Source organism: Protopterus annectens, chromosome 5.part0 (genome assembly GCF_019279795.1).
Source record: "Protopterus annectens isolate FY-2018-M chromosome 5.part0, PAN1.0, whole genome shotgun sequence".
NCBI lineage: Eukaryota > Metazoa > Chordata > Ceratodontiformes > Protopteridae > Protopterus > Protopterus annectens.
Window position 1 is genome coordinate 75,919,326 of NC_056735.1, and position 11,119 is coordinate 75,930,444.

The following is an 11,119-nucleotide window of genomic DNA, read 5'->3' on the forward strand; positions in this document are numbered from 1 at the left end:
TATATATATATATATATATATATATATATATATATATATATATATATATATATATATGTAAATAATTAATCCTTTTGGTCTTCAGCAATTCAGCAGTTTACCAATTTATTCCTCCGGAACTTCGCTGAAGTGGGGATGTGGCAAAAAACAGACAGGAGTTATCTAGTTTGCTATTATCAGAGGTTTTAGGGTACAGGGATCACAATGACATACTTACATATAACCAGTACATAAGTCAGTTTAGGGGACATGCCACAGGTGTTTGTCAGGCATTTAGCAAATTCCTCAGTAGAATGTTTAAGGAATTTGAGGTAGAGAAATGTTGTTCTAGGGCTTCCAGCAATAAGCAGAAGCAGATATGCTTCCATCTTGTTTTATCTTAACCAGTAACATGCAAAGTAGAGATGGTCAATAACCAGCGACGTACCACCTGTCACAAAAACGCCAGTTCCTTAGGGTTAACAGTGGTGTTTGCAGTGCCTTTTTCCTTAAACAATACATCAGGGTTTTTTCTACAATGGATGTCACCTCTGTATCATTCTTATATGTCATTTGATACTGACACCGCCAGGGCTCACACAGCTTTTAAGAATTTGGTAACGTACTTCCAGAGACCTATGACCTTTGCCATGAACCTTGCGCTTTTTTCCTCTTGGCCTAAAGGAGTCTCCCTTTAGGCTACATTTTGTCATTAATCAACTTGCATTATTATTACTGGCCTCTTTTTTCTTATCTTCTCCCTTTGTAAATGGCTGTTAGACTGTAACAAGGATGAAATGATAAAGGGGAAGTTTATAGCACAGGGAATGCTCACAACAGAAGAACATGGCTCAAATTCACATGGATAGGTAGAACAGAGAACTAAAAGAGAAGTGTCTGCAGGAAGTCTTAGTTGTTTGTGGTTTGACTGGTGTTTCAGAATAGACTACAACAGTATGAGAGAGATCATTCACAGAACAAAGCAGGACACTGAAATCCTTAGTGCATTCTTGTCTGCTTCTAATGCTGCAGTCAAACAATGAATAAATGCTGGAGTAACCACTGGACTGATCTTATTTGGTAGTGAGGTCTGCTGTACCAGTGCTCTGTCCATGGCAAGCAAGCTTAACTCTCCTTCCTGCAGGACTATGTGCCAACTATGGATTCCCTAACAGATAACCCAGACCTTATGTTCCCACAGGACTATGTGCCAGCTGTGAATTCCTTAACAGATAAGCTAGACCTCTCCTTCCTGCAGGACTATGTGCCAACTATGGATTCCCCTAACAGATGATCCAGGCCTCTTGTTCCCACAGGACTACGTGCCAACTATGGATTCCCTAATAGATGAGCTAGACCTCTCCTTCCTGCAGGGCTATGTGCCAGCTATGGATTCCCTAGCAGATGACCCAGACCTCTTGTTCCCACAGGACTATGTGCCAACTATGGATTCCCTAACAGATGAGCTAGACCTCTCATTCCTGCAGGGCTATGGGCCAGCAATGGATTCACTAACAGCTGACCTGGACCGCTCCTTCCTGCAGGACTATGTGCTAGCTATGGATTCCCTAACAGATGAGCTGGACTGTATTCACCATCAATGGATGCTTCATAGTTGCTTAATCACACTGCAGCTAAAATGGTTGCCATGATTGTGCATATCACTCTTAGGTCTTAAATCTTCTTGCCTTGAACTCACATAGTGTCTATTGGCATGGCAGGCTTGAATCTGTATCCAAATGCTGTGAGCTAGAAGTTATCCTTGGCAACAGGCCAGCACTAAGGGATGAGGCATCAAAAAGGCATTAAGTTGTCCTGCTTTTATCTTGGGAGCATTGGCAGGACCAAGCACATTTTTTTTCCACCAGGTAGTTTTGCACACATTATTTCATCTCATTCTAAGAACTGCAGCTCCCTCCACTTGTACATCTCAGACCATGATTTTGATGTGCAGCGGGATGTTCAAATGTCCATGGCCCAGCTGCTGATGGGTACATCTCATTAACAACATGTTATGTCAGGGCACTTGCATCTTCTCTTGTGGCCTGTTTGATCCTATATTCTCTTTAAAGTTCTTTTCCTTATCTATATTGCTGTCAAAGCTAAAGATCGTGTTATATTTTAAACAGAAAATAGTAAGACAGAACTTACCCACTGAGCAGGTTTTGTGTTATTATTTTCTGCTTAAAATATAACACCATATTTAGCTTGACATTTGAATTTGGACCTACTACATTAAGAAGAAGGTAATCCTACCAACCCAGATCACCAACCTGAGAGGCAGAGACTTTTAGCACTCTAATTATTGATTTTGCCTGACATAATGTACTACCTCTATGTCAGAGAGCTGCTAATGCCTTAATATCCTATTCATCCTCTCTGTTTGCCTTAGAGGGGCTGCCTTTACATTTTGTGGGACTCTTCTCTTTGTCTTTCAGGTGCCACACCTTTGCAGTGTAGTACCTGGGTGGGTTTGGGGATCCACATGGCTAATCAGCTTCATTAGAACTGCCAAGACTCACTTATTTCAGCTAGCCTTTTAAATAGTTGTATTTAGCTTGTAACTAATTTAACTTACTTTTTTCTCTTATTGCAGCCTGCTTAATTTTAATTATTTAATTCATTTTACTCTTAACTCATGGCACTTTTATGTTTAAGTTTATCTATTGGCTTGTAGTTGCTTAGTTTGAAGCAATTGTATAAACTTGAACTTGATCCGCTCCTCTGTTAGTTAACCACTGATGTAGTGCATCTTTATTCACATTAGGCTAGTTTCCATAGTTACATTATGGCCCCAGAGTGAGTCAGATTATTTTGTCATCAAACAGTTTATGGACTCTTTTTATTATTAAATTGATATATTTTCCCTTGAACAAGTCCTATAAATTATCTTTAACTGGGACCCTTGCCAAACTGCTAGACCTATTACTTGATCTATTATTTCTGAAGAAAGGAAAACAGGTCGTTAGACATGCACTTCAGGAGGCATATAGTGACCCTACTCCAAATTCCCCAAAAGAATGTCTGCTTAAGTGACTTGATCAAAGTCACCAAGAAGGCAAAAGAAGGGTGAAGGAGTCAAACCCTGTACCGCAGGAAGTAGCTAATTAAGAGCTCATAGCCTTCCTTCTCTTATCTAACTAGCAGATGATTTAGAACATCATTGCTAATGTACATATTAGATCTGAGATAGTTTTCATAGAAACCAGTGTTTTGTAGGTTGCATATAAACAGGTTTTCATTGTTGTTCTGCTGCTGTCCTTATTTTGCTAACCATTTCTTAATCTAGAGCCTGCAGACAAGAAGGAGACCACCTGTTATTTATAGAGTTAGTATTAGAATAAAGGTTGGACTTAGGGCCTGAGTTAAGTTAGCGTTATAGTTATTATTGCTGGGGTTAGAATCTCAGTTTTCATTAAGGATACAAGTAAAATTGGATTTGTATGGACAGAAATGCATAGGTAAAGACAAACTCAGAGACAGCAGCAGGCTTGGAGTTGTCTTGAAAATTCCTCCACGACTATTTTTATTTATTTCTGTGTTTCCAGTATGCTTTGTGTGGAGGAAATAGGTGATGGGCATATCTCTCAATGTCTTAAAGCAAGAAATCTGGACAAAGAGATTAATAAAAGTGGGACAAAGGCCAAAAACTAGAGGCGATTTTTAAATGCTGCTCTCACAAACTTAGAAAGTTGATAGAATAACAGGTTTTGCATTAGCATGAATTTACTGAAGGATATGAAGTCTGAAACTGACACTCAAATGTCTCTCATTATTTTCTAACTTCAGTCCTTAATAATTCACCAGTAAGTTGCCAGAAAAACACAGTTTTATGAAAAATGGACCAAAAATATGAGGCAAACTTCTGGACATTCTGCGAAAATCTGTACAGTTTAGAGGTATGTGATGGGTGGAGTAGGGTGGGGTAATGTGATAAGAGTTATCTCAAGTCTGATGTCAATTTCATTTGCACTTGATGGTGTAATGATATCTGTCATCTGTATTACTTCTGGCGATACTACTGATTTTCAGCCTTGCTGGAAAGGTTGTCGCAACATACCGATCAGCCCAATTCCATATTTTTTAATGACTTTAATGGCATGCGTGCATCATTCCAAGCAACATATCAGGTAAGGAAGGTGAGAGAGAAGTGTAGTACTTAAAAACAAAAACTCCTGCATGTGGGAGGTTAGTTAGGCGTTATGGAGTAATAGTAAGCTGAAAGTAATTGGTGTGTGAGTGTACAGAAGTACGCAAGTAATTTTTCTTTGTACTACTACAAAAAAACAGAAAGTCATAGTGTTCAGTACCCATGCTACTCTCTTTTAGGCTAATTCCAGAAAGGTTGCTTATAACTTGGTGGCAGAATGGGAGTACTGAAGCAGCTGTGTGCTACCAGTCTGCTGGTGTGGCGATGGATGGTCCATTGTGGAGCAGAGACAGACAAGGGTAAGGAGGTCAGATCTGACTTGGTGCTTCAGTGGACGTTGCGTGCAAGTAGTGTACTATGGAAAATTATCAATGTGCATTTTATTCTATTCTTATTCCTTCAACTCCAATTCATTCCAGGTTACAGACTGAGAAATCTGCCAATGTATGCAATTCCTTAATGCTAGTTGTAAAGTACACTGAAGCTCACCTTTTTGGAGGCGGTGGCCTGCCCATCCCAAGTGGTGAATGTTCATTTTTTTATGTAGTATGTCATATCATTTTGAGATCATAGGAATGTTTTTCCTTATAAGACATATCTGTCAGCTGCCCCTGATTTTACAGAATGCCCCTTATTTTACAGATGCCCCTGATTTTTGCCTCACAGGTTTAGTCTTTTCCTCATACAGTAAGCGTTTTTTTGACAAATCGAGAACTTCAGTCAGTAAATAATGACAACTTTTTCAGTTTAACTTTCTGACTTCATGTCCTTCAAAAAGCACATGCTGATGAAGAAGCTGTTAATTTAGCAACCTTCTAAGATGACACAGTAATACTAAATCCTCCATACAAACCTTTTGTTTTCCTGTTATGGTGTATGGCCCTCCTGAACTCCACCTGACAGATGTAGCTTTGCCATACCCTGCCAATATAACTAATTATTCTCCTTTCAGCTCATATAAAAATGTAAAAAAATAACAAACTCTGATGCTGGTGTTCTTGTTCTGTCCAAAGCTGTGCTCATGGACGTTTCTGTAGTCATTCTGGAAACAGAAGGTCGTGTGAAGTGGTTTGACATTGTACACATTCAGCAGTACAGCTGTTGTTACCTAATTAGTGGAGGTAACTTCAATCTCTGATGAGCAAACTGCTGATAATATCCTGACATCTGTGTGTGTATGAAGGAACCAGTCAGAAAGGTGCAGTTCAAGTCATTCTAAGTGAATGGATCTAGAGGGTTGGGGATGGCATAACAGTTAAGGTTTTTACCTCACAGACACAAGGTACAGGATTTGAGTCTAACCTTTGAAGGAAATTGTCTAAGCTTAAAATGGCCCACAAGGGCAGCTAGCCTAATACTTAACTATGAACTATGGAGCTCCACCAGGCAATAGCAGGCCACCCAACAATTCACTCCATACCAGACTGCGTCAAATGTGGCTAGTGATGCTGGAAAGAGTCAGTCAGATCTCTGGCTAGCTGGTTTTCTCTTGCAGTGTCCTATATACACTAAATGCTTCAGAGAAACAAAATGAAATAAAATGTCCTAGACAGTAACTGATAATGTATTGCTTTATCCTCATACAGATCAAAACCTGGTGGTGAGGTGAGAAGAACATTTCTGACACCAGTGAAAGCCTTGCCAGGACTGACCCTGGACAGGACAGTGAAGGAGCTAGGGACGGTACTGGGGAGAACATATCAAACTCAATGTCATGGTACATAATAGAACTAATGACCTGGTGGCATAAACAGTAGAGGAAAAAGCCATGATGGCAAAATAGGTACCCAAGGATGTTAAGAGATTGCAAGGCATAGTGGATTTCTCAGAGGTCCTACCAGTGCCGGCAGCCAGCACAACAAGGAATCAAAGACTTAGAGAGATTATAATACATCCTTGCAGAATGTACAATGGCAAATTAATATGAACATGTTGTCAGCAGTAGGGCAGACATATGATTGGGAGACATTTTAGGAAGATGATAGGCAGAACAGGCCTTTTCTCATTAAGAAAGGCAGCATTGCAGATCCAAAAATCTGAAATGTAAAGAGAACAACTATGTATTTAAATTGCAGAGTGGAAGGGGGTAGAAAAAAGAACAAGAAAGCATCTGAAGATGAACAAGCAGGAGGACTAAAGTAAAAGTGGGATTTAGAAATGTACAAAAGAAGATGAAAAAGGGTGTAGCTAAAAAGGGGGTTTAGACATCGTAATGCCAGAAAATTGTGATAAAAGTAGGAAGACTGCAGGCTATCCTAGGATTAGAAGATGTAAAAATTACCAGCATCAGAGAAACTTGGCAACAGAAAAAAGGCATTATGTTTTATAATTCCAGGCCATAGGTTCATAGGTTCATAGGTAGGTACTAGGTTATTGGCCCAAGGGCCTATACAAGCCTAGCCAAAAAGGTACCCTGGCTTTCACCACCCAAGAAAATTATTTTCCTGTGCTCCTGTCAAGCAGAACCACAGAAGTGATCCCCAGGGTGAATTTCTTATTACCCATCCAATCATCAAGATTTTTCTTGAAGAGTGCTAATGAGGAGCTCTGTTTGACATAGATAGGTAGTCTGTTCCAGAGTATGGGAAGTCTCTGGGACAGGAATCTATCCCTCCAGCATGTTCTGTTTATTGTGGTGACAAGGTTTAGGTCCCTAGAGCGTGTTGCTCGGAGGGATTGGGATTTCTTTAAGTGAAGCATGTCTAACAGCTCTGGGTTTGACATAGCTTTGTATGTTAGGCAGAGAATGCCTCTGAGTAGGCGATATGCGACAGAGTAAAGCTGGAGTTTTTTGAGACGGTCTGCATAAGGCATCTGTTTGAGGCCAGTAATCCTCTTTGTGAGGTATTTTTGCGGCCTTTCCAGTTGTTGTAGTTGTCTTGTGAGGTACATACCAAAAGGGGCGTTGTACTCTATAATGGGTCTAATGAGTGATGAGTAGAGGGGAACAATGACCTCTTTTTTTCTGGATGAGAAACCTTTAGTGATGAGGTGTGCCACGTAGAAGGATTTCCTGACCACTGTGGCAATGTGATTATCAAAGGAGAGACTACTGTCCACCTGTGTCCCAAGGTCTCTTATCAACTTTTGGTGTTAAGTAGACTACCGCCTATGTGGTAGTTCATGGGTAAAGAGTTTTTACCAAAGGGGATGACAATGCACTTTTTGGCATTGAGCTTGAGACCATGTCTTTGACACCAGGCATCTGTCTCAGTGAGGCCCATTTATAGGATGTCCACATTGTTAGGAGTTTCGATTATGGCTCCTAGTTTGCCGTCATCTGCAAATTTAGTTAGCCAAAGACGTTCTGTGTTAGTCTGTACTTCAGAGAAGTAGATATCAAACAGGAGAGGACCCAGGACTGAACCCTGTGGTACTCCACTTGTCACTTGTCTGAAGTCTGATTTGGAGTCTGCTACTTTCACAGTGTGGGTTCTGTCAGTAAGCCAGTTGGCAACCCATCTTGTGACATAGGGATTTATACCTAGTTTAGTGAGTTTTTCTATAATTCCAGAGTGAGGAATGGTGTTGAACACCTTGGCGAGATCTAGATAGGCTGTGTGAGCCACCTTACCCTCATCTATGGCTTTGGTGACTACTTCAAAGAAGTCTATCAGGTTTAAGAGACATGATCTGCCTTTTACAAACCCAAACTGTGTGGGGTCCAGAGTTTGGAGATCTCCAATGTCTTTGTTTATGAGTTCCATGATGACACGTTCCATGGCCTTGCAGATGAGGCTCGTCAGGCTAATGGGGCGGAAGTTCCCGGGGTCTATTGTGGCCCCCCCTTTGTGGAGTGGGATAACTGTTGCGATGCACCATTCAATGGGCACAAAGCCTGAGGTGAGGCTATGCTTGAACATGGTACTTAGGTGGAGTGCCAGTTCATTCTGTAGTTCATGTAGAAGGCAGCCTGGGATGTTGTCAGGTCCCATGGATGCTGTGTTCTTGGCTTTGGAGAGTGAGGTTTTTACCTGTGCAGCCGTGATTACAGGAACTTTGCATTCTTCCGGTATAAAGATGGGCCTTTTATTGGGTGAGAGAGGGGTAAAGTTGGCACTGAACCTATCTGCCAGGATGTTGGCAATATCAGTTGGTTCTGTATATTTAGTGTTGTTGTGCTGTAACTCAGAGCAGATCTGAGTGTTGCCATTGAGATTCTTGACATAGCTATAGAATGCTTTGTGGTTGTCTTTAGAATCAGTGGCAATTTTGTTTTCATAACTAGCTTTGGAGGATTTTATGAGGGATCTCAGCTTCTTACTGAGGTTGACCAGGGAGTTGCTCCAATTATGGGATTTTACTCTTTTTTGCAACAGTTTCTTTCTTCTGTTGTAGAGTTTGTTTATGGCAGAAGACTACCAGATTGGCTTCCTTTTTTTGGAGGATAGCATCTTGGTTCTGTTAGGGATAGCATGATCCATGCACTCGTGTAAGTGCATATAAAGTGCATTTGTGTAGGATTTAGCAGTCATATCTCTATTGTCCATCTGCATGGGTGTCGTGAAGTTTGCCACCTCTGTCTTAAGAAGCATGAAGTTGGCTTTGGAGAACTTTTTTACAGTTGTTTTCCTAATGGGGATTAGAAGAAAGGGAAGCGTATAAGATGAGTGTTTTTTTTTTTTTTTTTTGTGTAAAAAAGGTTTAGCCTGTGGTGTAATGGACGAAAAACAGTGAAGAGAGGAGAAGGACAGAATACAAGTGGTGAAGAATGTGGGCACTCTAGTAATCGCACTGTATTATGATTATGGCTGGTCACTATTGATTTCCCTCTTAACACAACAGTGAAGGAAGACACTCCATTCCTGGGCAGGTTCAGGAATTTGGTGCAGATAAAGAGGGTGGTGGGTTAGATCTCAATGTCCTAGGTGTACATTGGTAGTCCCTACATTTAGAGAAGAAAGGAAAATGATACAGCGATTAGTTCTGGATCAGAAAGAATTTGTTCACTTGGTGCAAGAAGACACCAGACAAAACAACAGTCTTGACTTACACTTCATCAGGTCAGGCAGAGCTATAATGTGGAGGTGGGCTGTTCAGTGGACAACACTGACAGTTTTAAAGTGTAATCTACCTTAGGCAGAGCATTCAAGTCCTAAGGGATGAAGACAGTAGTGTGAAACTATAGAAAGATGGAGTACAAGCAGCTGGGAGTGAAGGGAAAGAAACTAGGATAATAGGGAGGCACAGAAGAGGCAGATGACCTGTAGATAAGATTCAGGCACAGAGTATTGAAAGGCACGGATAGGTCTTTCTCTAGGAAAATGCAGATTAAACTTATGAGGAGACCACAGTGGCCAAGCAGGAAGGTCAAGGCAGTCTGCAGGAATAAGGTGAAAGCATTAAAGTGATGGGAATGGAAAGGGGTACATGGGGAGGAAGAAAAGCAGAGTTATGCTAAAATCAGGAGAGAAGTAACTAAACAGGTGATGAATGACAAGGCTAGACTGGAGAAGGAACTATACCAAAGAGTACAGTGGGGGAAAGAAGGGTTTGTGCACATTTCTGTGAGGAGAAGGGGGCTCCAATATAAGTATGTTGATTGAATGAAGGCTACAACTAGAACATTGTTGAAGTGTTGAATGACTTCTTCATTTCACTATTTTCAAAATAAAAAAAGGCCAGATGCTGAAAAAGGGAGAAGACAGAGGGATGCAAATGACAGACTGGTCAATAGGATGGAAAGGGCAGAAAAGGAATTACCAGCTTTATGCAAAAGAAAAACACAGGTAGAGATGGGGGTACCAGTCACAGTACTCTGGCAAAGCTAACCCCCTAAACTATTTAACAGATCTCTGATCAGCAAGGAAGTAACAGACAACCAAAAGACAGTTTCAGTGATTCCCTTAGTCAAACAAAGTAATAGAAACAGACCAGTCAGCCCAATGATAGTAACTGGGAAGTTGATAAGACAGCTGACTTCAATATCAAAACTATCATGGCTGACTACTGAGAAACCCTTCCAGGAAAACCTTCTGCAGATGTATGATTGGATAACAGCTGTACTGGATAAGGTAGTGCTAGTGAATGTGGTCTGGCTATACTTCAGTGAGACTTTCATTTGGTATCATATCAAAGACAATTTAATATTTGAAAGGGTTAGGAACAGGGCAGAAACATTTGAGTGGTTGGGAAAAGGCTGCAATTAAGTACACAGAGAGTGTAGTAATTAAGGGGATATTGTTGGGTTCTGGAAAGTGATCATCTTAGTGCTGCAATTATCAGTGGTAAGGCTCACACTATTACAAAGCTGTGATTTTTTTCAAGAGAAAGTATTGATTTTTTTTGGACATCAGGCTTGCTTATAGCCAGGAAGCAGTCATAGCTACTTCTGTATTTAGGAAAGAGACCTGGAGAAATCACTATCTTCACAGAAGTAGCATGCATCCCAACCATATTTTCAAAAACGTCATGGCGAAGCAGGTCATTAGAACTTCAAGGTTGTGTACTAATAATGAGGATTTTGAAAAGGAGAAGAAGAAGATACAGCAATGCCTGATGGGAAGAGGTTATAACCGGAAAGAAGCTAGCATCACTTCCAGTAAAAGTGAGACTATAAGGAGAACAAATGGTCTTCCAAGGTATCATAAACAGACAGCACATTCTAAAGAACCTTATAAAAGTAAAAAAAACAGACACTCTAAGGTGTTTGGTAACATATAGCACCAATTCTAGACAAGTCTGTGAGGTCATTAAGAAATATTGGCCCATTTTGACAGAGAATGTTAAAATAAGGGAGATAGTAGGAGATATTCCTAGTTTCTCCTTTCGGAATAAGAAGAATTTGAAAAGGATTTTATGTAACAAAGATGGCTTTCCTGAAGTAAGAACTCACAAAAGGCACCTTTATGTGTGGCAAATGTAAAGCTTGCCCTTATATTGATCCAATGAGTTATTTCTGTCATCCAACTACTGGAAAGATTTATAGTCTAAATGGCGAATTACAACACCAAAAATCTGGTATACCTTGCCTATTGCAGAAAATTTCCT